Source organism: Nicotiana tabacum, chromosome 6, assembly GCF_000715075.1.
Source record: "Nicotiana tabacum cultivar K326 chromosome 6, ASM71507v2, whole genome shotgun sequence".
In the NCBI taxonomy this organism is placed as follows: domain Eukaryota; kingdom Viridiplantae; phylum Streptophyta; class Magnoliopsida; order Solanales; family Solanaceae; genus Nicotiana; species Nicotiana tabacum.
This window is the reverse complement of record NC_134085.1, coordinates 9,830,460-9,843,856: the sequence shown is the minus strand read 5'-3', so window position 1 is coordinate 9,843,856 and position 13,397 is coordinate 9,830,460. Positions and strand designations below refer to the sequence as shown.

General features: G+C 35.6%; 1 long non-coding RNA gene across 1 annotated transcript in view; it reads left to right on the top strand.

The window, feature by feature from the left end:
• The first annotated feature begins 3,541 nt into the window (after positions 1-3,541).
• The window catches only part of LOC142181574 (uncharacterized), a 35,860-nt gene continuing 26,004 nt past the window's right edge, over positions 3,542-13,397 (top strand). The window contains exons 1-2 of the long non-coding RNA XR_012710229.1: positions 3,542-7,252; positions 10,373-10,499. This is a non-coding gene — a long non-coding RNA (uncharacterized LOC142181574). The remainder of the gene's footprint in view (positions 7,253-10,372; positions 10,500-13,397) is intronic.

Sequence of the window (13,397 nt, the reverse complement as noted above, 5' to 3'; positions counted from 1 at the left end):
GAATTAGGGCAAGTAAAACACAAAGAAAACCGCTAAATGCAAGATTCGCCGAATTGGCATGAGGGTCGTTCATGAGAGTGAGAGTGTCGCCCAGCAGTGCTTTAGAAATGACAAATGAAAAGCAAGTGTTTAACATAATTGTCAAGACCAGCACCGTCGGAAGAGACTATAAATCTATGTTCAATTATGTTGTTTGCACTTGGCATGTTTTGAAGACTGGAATGACGAAGGCATTTTGTTCTGCTACCTAAACACTTTATCCTTCGTTACCCCTTTTGAGCCTTATTTTATTTTCTTTCATACCCCTCATTCGGAATCAATAGCAACGACTAGGAAATACGAGCCTAGAAGGTAAAAAAAAAATCAAAAAATAAAACGAAAAAAAAAGAAAAAGAAAAATGATAACAAAAAAAAACAAAAGAAAGTCAGAAGAAAAAAGAGGAATTGGGAACTACGTTTGACCTGATTCCTCAAAGAGGATACGTAGGCGCCTCACGGCTCGGTCATAGGGTGCATAGTGTGCATAGTGTGCATGGTGTGCATAGTGTAACAAAAAATTTAAAATATATATATAATAAGTAAATAATCCCCAAGCAAGAAACTGGGGCAAGGGTTGCACTTGTTATAAACAAATATGATTTCGAAGGTTGTAATTTTGAACCCCAAATTGATTTGTTTTTGAGCTTTTAATACCTTTTCTTTCTAAGCCTATCCAAAAAACCCACATTACGGTCCAAAGAAAGACCTTCTGATCAATCTTCAAAAGATGTCAAGTCAGACGAATGAGAGTCTTACCGGCGAACATAACATTCTGTTCCACAGCAGAAAAGACTCTAATCTCCAGCAGATAGAGTCATACCGGCAACACTCCAAATCCCCAGCTAGAAAGTGATACAAATGAGAGAGTCTTATCGATGAAAATCTTCACGGACACCATAAGGCGATGAAAGCTGAGAGAAAAACCAAAATGAGAGAGGCTTGATAGTGAAAACCCTTCGGGCACTACAAGTCCAATAAGATTGGGAATCAGATGGGGAATCGCCAATTGAAGGTCTTGAAAGACGATTGACGGCAGAGGATGGGCCACATGTGCATGTCATGACCATTAGAGTCGGTATTTGTGTTTGATAGGTTTTTATTTATAGTTTCTTTTGTTAAAGAGTCATCTTTTTCCGTTGTCTTTTATTCTGTTCCCTTCTATCTTTTCCTTTTATAGAAATTTCCCCAGTAGAGTCTGTTTGGTCGGAACCAGTAGGAAATGACTTCAAAATAGGCCATCAGCTTTCCAAGATAAGATCTGACTAATACATCCAAGTGATATAGTCAGGAAGGATCAAGCGCGAGGACAATGTCAAGAAAGATATCTCCAGTAAAAGGAGATTGACAAAAGGATCAACGAGTGTCAAGAGGGATATCCTTGCCAAAATCAGAGGTTATTAAAACCTCAAGGCCAAGGCCCGTGGACAAAACAAGGAGAGCAATAAGCATTACTTGGAAAATTCATGCGAGACTAAAAGGTCGGGAAAATGCAAGTCTCCGAGCCATGCCACGAAAGAAGAGGGATATCCCCAGCAGAAAAGGATTATCCCCAGCAAATAATATCATCCCTTGTGGAATGAAGAGCAAGGAAGGAAAAAGGGAAAAACCGTCCCAGTGGAGTATCACAACCAACTACCACGCTTTAAGCTAACAAATTTTGTTTTGAAACAGGTAAAAGAAATGGCATTGATGACAGAAATGCATGCCATAAGGGAGACTGTAAAACTGGGGCAGAAAATTTTCCTTTCATTTGGAAAATTTTCTGGAAGTCAGGTACCCATTTGAGGAAGAATAAAAAATAACACCAGTCTCAAGAGAAGTGGTCTTTGAACCAGTGTTGCCCCATTATAATAAGTTTCCAATGGAGGAAATTGATACCCAGCAGACAGAACAAAGGGATGACATTTGTGCTCAGAAAAACAAAAGCCATTATCATCCCCAGGAGCTTCCAGAAGAATGAAGCATCGATTTGAAGGGATAAAATTCCCCAGCAACGTTATCCTCAACGACGTTATCCCAAGAAGATAACACTTTTATCCCCAGCAGTGTTGAGAGAAAATAAATTCTGAAAAAAAAATTGAATTTTAAGGAGGGGAAGAAAGAAAACTACCGCAGTGGTATTATCCCCAGCAAGCAAGAACAAAGCAGCGCGAAGGAAGGAGAAAAGAAAAGAAGGAATTACGAAGGTAAGTTTCTCAAATCATTGATCTTTACATTTTTTTTTCCTAGGATAAAAAGTCCTAGTCTGATGAATTTCCCTCCCGATACAATCTTGGTCTGATGAAATTTTTCTCCCAAGATAAAATCTTAGTCGGATGAATCTTTCTCCTAAGATCACAACAAAATGGACCTAGTCTGATGATTTATCTCCTAGAGTCAAAATCTTGGTCTGATGAAATTGTTCTCCCAAGATAAAATCTTAGTCGGATGAATCTTTCTCCTAAGATCACAACAAAATGGACCTAGTCTGACGATTTATCTCCTAGAGTCAAAATCTTGGTCTGATGAAATTGTTATCCCAAGATAAAATCTTAGTCGGATGAATCTTTCTCCTAAGATTACAACAAAATGGACCTAGTCTGACGATTTATCTCCTAGAGTCAAAATCTTGGTCTGATGAAATTGTTCTCCCAAGATAAAATCTTAGTCGGATGAATCTTTCTCCTAAGATCACAACAAAATGGACCTAGTCTGACGATTTATCTCCTAGAGTCAAAATCTTGGTCTGATGAAATTGTTCTCCCAAGATAAAATCTTAGTCGGATGAATCTTTCTCCTAAGATCACAACAAATGGACCTAGTCTGACGATTTATCTCCTAGAGTCAAAATCTTGGTCTGATGAAATTGTTCTCCCAAGATAAAATCTTAGTCGGATGAATCTTTCTCCTAAGATCACAACAAAATGGACCTAGTCTGACGATTTATCTCCTAGAGTCAAAATCTTGGTCTGATGAAATTGTTCTCCCAAGATAAAATCTTAGTCGGATGAATCTTTCTCCTAAGATCACAACAAATGGACCTAGTCTGACGATTTATCTCCTAGAGTTAAAATCTTGGTCTGATGAATTTTTTCTCCCAAGATAAGATATCAAATCTTAGTCCGATGAATCTTTCTCCTAAGATAAGATATCAAATCCTAGTCTGATGAATTTTCTCCTAGGATAAAATAAATTAAAAAAAAAAAGAAGAAGAAGTTTCAGTTCAAGTATTGGTTGAAGTCAGGAGCCCCCCTGAATAACAGAATGGTGATTTATTGGTTGAAGTCAGGAGCCCGCCTGAAGAGAGGAAAGGCGTTTTTAAAAGTTGTTGAAATCTTGCCAACCTAAAGAAAGGAATGGCGATGTATTGGTTGAAGTCAGGAGCCCGCCTGAAGAGAGGAATGACGATTATTTTCAAAGTTGTTGTTGAAGTCAGGAGCCCGCCTGAAGAGAGGAAAGGCGTTTTTAAAAGTTGTTGAAATCTTGCCAACCTAAAGAAAGGAATGGCGATGTATTGGTTAAAGTCAGGAGCCCGCCTGAAGAGAGGAATGGCGATTATTTTCAAAGTTGTTGTTGAAGTCAGGAGCCCGCCTGAAGAGAGGAATGACGTTTATTTCTAAAGTTGTTATTGATGTTGGGAGCCCGCCCAGATAACAGAGGCATACATTTCAGTCTTTACATTTCAAGCATTGAAGTTGGGAGCCCGCCCAGATAACAGAGGCATACATTTCAGTCTTTATATTTCAAGCGTCGAAGTTGGGAGCCCGCCCAGACAACAGAGGCATACATTTCAGTCTTTACATTTCAAACATTGAAGTTGGGAGCCCGCCCAGATAACAGAGGCATACATTTCAAGTCTTTAAATTTCAAGTATTGAAGTTGGGAACCCGCCCAGATAACAGAGGCATACATTTCAAGATCAAGTCAAAGGACAATAAAACAGAGGGTTACAATAGGAATCCCCAGCAGGAAACAATAAAATTCCCCGGCACCGGGAAACAGAAGGTTGCAACAAGAGGTCACAGCACAAACTCAAGTGCATGTGTCAAAAAGAAGAAAAGCACCAGAGGAAATGCAAGCAGACAAGGAAGCAAGGCAACAAAAACAAATTGTACTCTAGCCTAGCTTCTTGTTTTCTTTTAAGCATGGTGTAACAAGGAGATCGGTAAGCAGTAGTAATAGCATGCAACAACAGTAACAGTGCAGTCCAACGGTAGTCCCAGCTACCAAAGTTTCCGAACTACATTGACCTGATTCCTGTTTAGCCCAGGATATGTAGGAAACCTTTGAAGCAAAGGTTCGGTCAAATCTTTTTCAAAAAAAAAATGCTTCAATGGAGTACTCTGATGGGCAAAAAATCGCTCGCTTTATCTTTGCACGAAAACCCTTCGTGTCTTCGGGCAAAGAGGGGCAGCTGTAAGCACGTGATTTTTGCCCAATATGAGAATTACTCCCAAAAAATTCAAAAATAAAATGATTTTTCTTTGGTGTGCAATTTTTGTGATATTTTGAGAAATTATTTGTATTTGTCTGTGCGTGTTTATTCGCTAAATTAATAAAAAATACAAAAATATGTCGCATTTTGCATATAGGATTTAATTCTACAATTGTTAGTAATTAAATTTGTTTTACAAAAATTAAAAATTACAAAAATAGGCATCGTTTGCATTTTTAGCATTTAATGTCCAAATATACAATTTTATGCTTAATTAATACTTAATTGTGCGTTAATTGTTATTGGGAGTTAATTTGCGCTTTTATAACTTAATTTAGTTCTTAATAATAGTTTAAGTATTTTTATAATTTAGTTTTAGAAAAAATAAAAGAAGAAAAGAGAGGAAAAATATAAAGAAAGTCGGAATTAGGCCTCTTCTTCAATTTCAAGCCATAGGCCCAAAAAATGGCCCAATCTTCCCTACGACCCAGTCCATAACCCAACTCCCCCTCTTCATTTTCATTTTTTCATTTTTACAAAACAAAAACAAAACAAAACAAAAGACAAAAACCAAAAACCATAAAAAACCTAAAAAACACATCCGCCCCCCTCCCTTTGCTTCTTCTTCTCCAAGCTTTCCTCACACCCCATCCATGGCTGCCTCCCATAGCTTCGCCTGTCGTCCCCAGTTGCGACCATGCCGTCCCCAGCTCCACCATAACACCATCGTTGTTTTGGCTTCATCATCTTCGTCGAGCTCTAACCATCGTTGCCTTTGCTTCATCGTCTTCGTTATGGTGTAACCCACATTGCTGCTGCTTCTTCCTCACTTCATGCTGCTGCTATATCTGCTTTCATCTTCCCCGTCGCCACTGCTTCGTCGTCGACCAAGAAGACCACGCTGCTGCTTCTCCGTCGCAGCTGCTGCCCGCATCCGCTATTGACGCAGCCATTTTTGCTCCCCGCTGCTTCTGCTTCAGCCTTCTTCTACTGCTGCTCGTCGAAGCTCCTGCTGCTCGTCGAAGCTCCAGCTGCTTTCCTCTTCGCTGCATCCCAAACAAACCCCATCGATGCCTTTTGCTCCATTATCTCCATAGCAGCTGACGAGTCCGAAAACCATCTCGTTTGTTTTCGAGACTCAAATCATCTCATTCGGTCCAATCCGAAAACTTACTGCTTCATGTCCAGTCGAGTTCAAGCTTCGTTCGAGCTTTGGTCGAGGTTTGGACAGATTTGTTTACAATCGAAGTTCGTCGTTGATTCATTTCCGGTTAGTTGGTTTTTGAATCTCATTTATTGTCCGTAATATTTTTGTTTGGTATTTTCGGATCCAAAATAAAGAAGTGATTTAATTCTTGTTTGATTTGTTCGTCGTTGAAATAATTTTCTAGTTTGTTCATGTTGTTTGTTAAATTAATTTTCAGATTTCAAAATAGAAGTTTAATTAGTTGTTTTCATATTCATTTCATGTTTGTATTATTGTTTAAGTAAGTATTTGTTAGTTTGATGTTTGTTAGATTCAAATTGAAATTTAATTAACTATTTCTTCAATTTGTTTCATGTGTTATGCATTTTTCAGAAAATATTAATGTTGTTTGAATCGTTAGAATCCGTCATGTTTGTTGCTTAAAATAGATTCATTCATGTTCATACTTTGTTTGGATGATCTTGAATTCGAATTTTGTATAGTTTGATTTCTTGTTTACCATTTATGATTATTTCTTGAATTGTTCTCATAATCTTATTTAAAGTTTAATATAAGAATTGTTTGTTGTAATGTTGTTAGAGTTGATTTTAAGTTCAATATGATTGAATTTAGAAATCTTCATACTTTGTTTGTTGTTGTTGTTGTTGAATCCGAAAATAGGATTGTTTGTTGCTAAAATATTGTTCAATCAAATTTTAGTTGTTCTTTGTTGTTCAATTTGTGTTCATGTGATTTGTTGTTGAAATGTTGTTAAAATCGTGTTCATGTGATATTGTTGTTATGATGTTCATCCGTGTTCATATTGTTGTTTGAACATTGTTAGAAATTGATCATATTGTCTATATTTTGGTTAAGTTTGATTAATTGATGTGTTATAGCTGATGGGTAGTTTGGTAAATTTGTAGTACGTTCAGGGGTAGTTTGGTAATTTCAGTAAGGTCGTGAGGGGTAGTTTAAGAATTGTACATTTTGTAATTATTTATTTGAAGCATGGGGGACAAAATGAAATGGGGTGGGTTGTGATATGATTATTTAATATAAAGGGGGGACAAGATTTAATTTAAAGGGGAATCTTGCATTATTTTAAATGAAGCATGGGGGACAAAATATAATGGGGTGGTGTGATATGTTTATTTAATGTAATGGGGATGAGTGGAAAGATAATGGGTTGGGTAGAGAAAAAATATTGATTTAATTGATTAAAGGATTTATGGGATGAGATTATATATATGTGAAGTCTTGAACACAAGACATAAGATACAGAGAGAGAACAGAAATAGAGAGAGATACGAAAAAAAAATACACACACAGATAGAGAGAAAAAAAACGGACAGAGAATAGAAGAGAGAAAAATTCTGAAAAATATTTAAGCTTTCAAAATAAAATAAAACTAAAAAAAATCTACTGCTTTCTTTCTTTGTTTGAAATTAGTATTAATGATTGTTGTTTCATTTAAAGCTTAAAGCTTTTATTTTTGGGATTACTACTCCACCGGTCTGTTACTGGATTGTTACTGCTGCTGGACTGTTGTTGCTGTATTGTTATTACTGTCGCTGATTCTCATCATCATTTTCTTTTGCTTCCGATATCAGGTACACAACTGAAAGCTGGTTATTGTAATCCGAATATGAAGCATGAATACGAAAAAATAAATAGTTGAAATTTTGAATTAGTTTTAATTATATTCTGAATTTTATTTGTATGTATAATTTATTTAGTTTGCAAAAAAATCAGAATCGTGTAGCTATTTAATACATATAGTGGAATATCCGACGATAGCTTAACGATTGAACTACCTATATATTGCCAAAAATAAATAAATGGTGTAGTAACTTCGTCAAGTAAAAATCAAACGAATAGGCCATCTAGTAAGAATTTGGTAGAAATATTGTTTAGTTAAATAATATTGGTTAAGTTCAGCATGTAAATGGTCTAGGATTAAAATTAGATTGCTATTTTTTAATTTGACAAATTGAGAACATGCCTAGTATAATGTAACTAGGTAATAACATGTAAATAAATTAAGACATTTTCTCTTTATTTTGTAAAGAAAAATTTCAACAGAAAATGTAGGCATTTTAGGACTATTTTTTTTAATAAAATGAGATGAGCCTCGCCCAATAAAACACACTAATTGCGGGGCCCTCAATAACTGTTTAATTGATTACTTAGACTTCGGATGAGCCGTTTAACAAATTTCACGGCCTTCCCCAAAGTAAATAAAACGCTAATTGCTTTAGGCGCGGTATAATAATAATTCCATTCTTAAACATGGGTACGCATTTATGCGACCCAAACTAATTTGCATAATTAGGGATGCGTTCGCGTGACTTGATTATACTCCTAAAGGCATTTCGGATTATGCGTTCGCGCAACTTCGAGCAAATTTTTATTAAAAAGGGGTTCTTCGGAGAATATCAAATTAATTTCATATAACCTGAGATGTGCAGTTCACTATTTAATCATACAAGAGCGACAGACGTTCTTAATTTTATTTTAAGCACAATTTCGAACTTAAGTCTATTTTTATAAATAAATAAAAATTTCGAAAAAAATAAATAAATTATATTATCAATATCATTGTGTATACGTACGCGTAACACGATTTTTCACGTTAAAAAATAAATAAAACGGATACACGTATGCGTGATTCGATTCGAAGAAGGGTCCTTAATTACAAGCAGTCTAAATAGAAGCGGTAACAATAAAATTGGGCAATAAATATGCATTTAATAAATCAAAGTCAAATATAATAACAGTTAAGCGACCGTGCTAGAACCACGGAATTCGGAAATGCCTAACACCTTCTTCCGGATTAACAGAATTCCTTATTCAGGATTTCTGGTTCGCAGAATAACAAACAGAGTCATATTCTCCTCGATTCAGGGATTAAAAAATTGGTGACTTGGGACGCCTTAAAATTCCCAGGTGGCGACTCTGAAACAAAACAAATAAATCTCGTTTCGACTGTCCTTTAATTGGAAAAACTCCCACGCACCCTCGCGGGGCGAAAAAAGGAGGTGTGACAGTAACACTATATGATAAGTCTGAAAAAAGACAATAATTTTTCATGACTGTATAAATATACGAGGGCATGGCAAGGGACGAGATAATAATTGTCATCACTATAGTAACTATAAAAGGAGAACAATAAGGGTTATCGAAGTAATCCTTCAAAAGATGAAGGAAATATTTACCATCAAATTGATATGGAAAAATTATGAAGCACGTCACGATAATTATACTCCATTCTTTGAAGAGAATGAGACAAGTGATAAGCATTGAGAATGCAGACTCATTCCTAAAGGTGAATGTGTGTGTGTGCGCGTGCGTGCGTCTGTGATGCAAATTATGCATAAGAATGTACTTATGCATGATTGAATAAATATTACAACTCACCTCTACGAGAGGTTTGAGAGAAAGAAAAATAATGAATATTACTTTGTGATTACATGAGTATGTCACTGGTTACGTACATTGGTACGCCAAAAATATTTTGTCGTGCCTTATAAAATATTACACCCTGTAAGTTTAACAACCTTGATACCATTATATATATATTTGATATGGTATTTTGAGTGAAATATTTTTATAAAAAAAAAAGATTTGAAAAATATGATTTTATATAGTTATTAATATTACTACTTTCGTATATGTTTTAAATTATACACATAATATAAGAAAGTTTATGAGATTTTCTTTATTGTAAAGATAGAAATTATTTTCTCACAAGAAAAGAAGGTTATCTTTTTACCATTTAAAGAATTAAACGTACGTAAATTTGTACTCTTTATATGGGTTTAGAAAAATTATAAGTTGAGATTATATATATATATATATATATATATATATATATATATATACATGGATATTTTAAACGATAGTGTATGTATTTATTTTATATGGTACCACATGACCATGTTAGTAAGGTATATAAAGTATGTTAAAAATGAGTAGTATTCTAAGTAATTTGAGATAATTCCTAATTATGTGGATAATTAATGATTTTTAGTGGGGAATTAACTAATTAATTCAATATTTTGGATAAGCTTACCCTTCCCAATGTGGCAGCAACATGTTATATTCATTAAATGACTCTTAACTTATTAGGTTAGGTGACAACGAGAGGTTCATTTCTGAAAAGGGCAGATTGTGAAATTCTTGGGTTACTAAAAGGGGTAGTACTGTGCTTAAAATAAGTTAACTCATGAATCAAACTTTGTGTTTAACTGTTAGCTTCTTAGTCATGGCATTACAGCTTTCTCCCTATTGTCTTAAAGGTGAAATTGATGGCTAATATTTATTTGGGTTATACATGTTTTCAATGTGTGCAAGTTATTTGTGAAAGAACTTTCTATGTAAAAAGAAGAGTCAAAAGAAGAGCCATTTGCGATCATCTCTAGTGTTTCTTTATTGGACCTTAAGAAAGGGATGATCCAAAATTGATTATTTAAGCTTTGACATGTTCATGAGATTTTCCCTAAGATCTGTGCCATTTCTATGTTCTAATGGTTAAGTGGAGTAGAGAGTGTGTGTGATAGAGGATTAACGTATTTGAGGGACTATTAAAATCAAAATGAGTATGTTGGGTGATTTTGGGCTTAGGGACATGTCTGGATTGTGTTTTGAAGGTTCGTACCTTATTTAGGCTTGAAATGACGAAAGTTGAATTTTTTGGAAATTTAGACTGATAGTGGAAATTTTGATCTCAGGGTCAGATTTTGATTCCGGAAGTTGGAGTAGGTCCACAATGTATGACTTATGTGCAAGACCAACTGATCTCTCCTTGCCCATGTAGATTTTGTCTCAAAAATATCATACGAATTTTTCCCTACTCAGGTATGTTAAGGCTATCCCTTCTTTCTTTTTGGCATGATCCATACGATACAAACAAAACAAGCAAATGCACATCTTCCATAAATGACTCTATTCATAGAAATATTAGAGATGCTTATGTTCTTGATTCCCCACGTGTCATATTATTCTATCATATGTTCATGAGTCTCAGAAAATACATAAGTTGATAAAGTTTATTTCGTAATATTATTCAGAGGCATAATGGTTTTATGACGTACCAAGAGATTTTATTAACGTATTTCATATGCATTTCATTCATTTATACATGCACATTGACCCATGAATATATATATATATATATATATATATATATATATATATATATATATATATATATATATAGAGAGAGAGAGAGAGAGAGAGAGAGAGAGAGAGAGAGAGAGAGGAAAGGTTATGGTGTTATATACGCACCACCACCTGATCAGCTGGTATATGTTGATGATTTTGCCCACAGTGGCCGAGATGATATGATGGGATTCCCTCAGAGGATTAATAATGTTATGAACACATGTACCTATGCACAACATGACATTCATATGCATATGCATGACACTATAAGTATTAAATGATATACAAATTTATCGAGACTTACACGCTGAGTCATGTACTCCATGTTTCTTTCATGTCCTTTATATATTGATTTATGTGCCTTACATACTCGGTACATTATTATACTGACGTCCTTTTCTTGTGGATGCTGCATTCATGCCTGTAGGTATAAGTAATCAATTTTATGAGCCTTTATAGTAGACGAGGTTAGCATTCAGCGAAGGATCGGTAAGACTCCACCTCATTCGGAGTGCAGCTGAGTCTATGAGCCATCGTGTTAGAATTTTGCTTCAGACTTATGGGTAGGCTGGCACCCTGTCCCATTTGATGTCAAATAATCCTAGAGGTTTTGTAGACAGAAGTTCAGTTTGTACAGTATGTCAGAGGCCTTGACGACCCATATGTATTCATGTTTTAAGAAAGATATTTTATTGATACAGTGTTGCCCACTTATAGTTATACATTACGAGTTGTGGCCATGTTTGGCCCATGATAGTTATAAAGAAAAAAGAGTTGCAGAGTGGTTCGCTTGGGCCAGTACCGGTGCCAGCCACGCCTCCCCAGGTTTGGGGCGTGACATAAAAGGTTACTAAAGGCTAAGTTAAAGCAATAAATGATTTTGCTTATAATGATTTTGACCATGACAATTTTATGATATGATTTTTTCCGTGAATGAGACATTCACTGTAACGACCCGACTGGTCGTTTTGAGCTCTATCATGTCGTTCGATGGTTTGAGACCTTGAGTAGCTTTACTTCATGCATTATGATTTGCATGAATAGTCGGATTAGATTTTTAGGAAGATCATAGCTAGTTTCGAAGAATAATTCTCAATTCGTAAGCTTTAAGTTGTAAGAGTTGACCAAGGTTGACTTTTGGATAGATGACCTCAGATCGGATTTTGGCGGCTCCGTTAGGTCCAAATTATAATTTTTGGACTTAGGCGTATGTCCGGATTTGAATTTGGAAGTTCGTAGGTTGATTTGACGCTTTTTTGGCAAAAGTTGGAATATTGAAGGTTTAGAAAGTTGATAGATTTGACCGAGAGTTGACTTTATTGACATCAGATCCGAATTATAGTTTCGGAAGTTGGTATAGGTCTGTTGTGTCGTTTTGGTTTTGCATGCAAAATTTGAGGTTATTCCGATTTGATTTGGTATGGTTCGACATGAGATTTAGAAGTCAAAGAGTTTATTAGATCATTAGGCTTGAATTGATGTGTGATTCATAGTTTTGATGTTGTTTGGTGTGATTTGAGGTCTCAAGTAGGTTCGTGTTATGTTTTGGGATTGTTTTGTATGGGCGGGGTACTGGAGGCCTCGGGTGTGTTTGAGATATGTTTGGGCTGTGACGCGCTCTTATTTGATGTTTCAACATCGTTTCTTTGGGTATAAAGGCTATTATATTGAGAAAACGGCCTTTGATTTGTGATTATATTAAACCATTAGATCTATATCATAATTAGGAATAATAACAACAAGAATCATCGAATTCTGAGGTCGTATAAGAGAGTTATGTCCATTTCCATGTCGGGAAAGATTACTGGTTTCTGGTGTGAACCTTTGTTCTTCATGAACGCGGGAGAAGTCGCGCGAATGCTAAGAAGGATTTCTGGGTTGACCGGTCACCATAAATATTTTCTCTTCGCGAACGCGAAGGACTCCAGCGAAGGCGTTGAACAAAAATCATCTGGACAGTATTTTAAACCGAAAAATTTAGTATTTTGAGCATATATTGAGTTCTACAGCTCCGTTTGAGGTGATTTTCATGGCGTTGTTGTCGTATCAACAAGGGGGGAACTATTTGACCTTTATTTTGATGTTTTCATGATTATTTTTATTGATTATTATTTTTATCCGTCTATGGTTATAGAAATTGGGGTTTTTAGCCCCAAAGTTGAGAAATGATAAATCCTTGATTTGAGGGTCAATTCGTGGACGAAATTGGATGATTTTTTGGATATATACTATATAAGTTAAATACTTATTTTCAATAATATTTGGAATTCGGGCAGATGGGCCTGGGCGTTGACCTTGTTGTTTCGAGCGGAGTTGAGAAGTCTTACAAATGGTTAAATTACGAGTATTGGAGTATATTTTAATTGGTTTGCACATTGTTTGATTAGTTTCGGATCGTTTGGTATCGATTTGAGGAGTTAGAGAGGCGTTAGAGCCGGTTATCGTATTTCAGAGCGAGGTAAGTCTCATGTCTAACCTATTGAGGGGGAATTTGCCCCGTAGGTATTATATTTCTTATGTGCTACATGTTGTGGGAGCTACACACGTATGAGGTGACGGGTGTCCGTGCGTATGCTAGGATTCTTGATTATG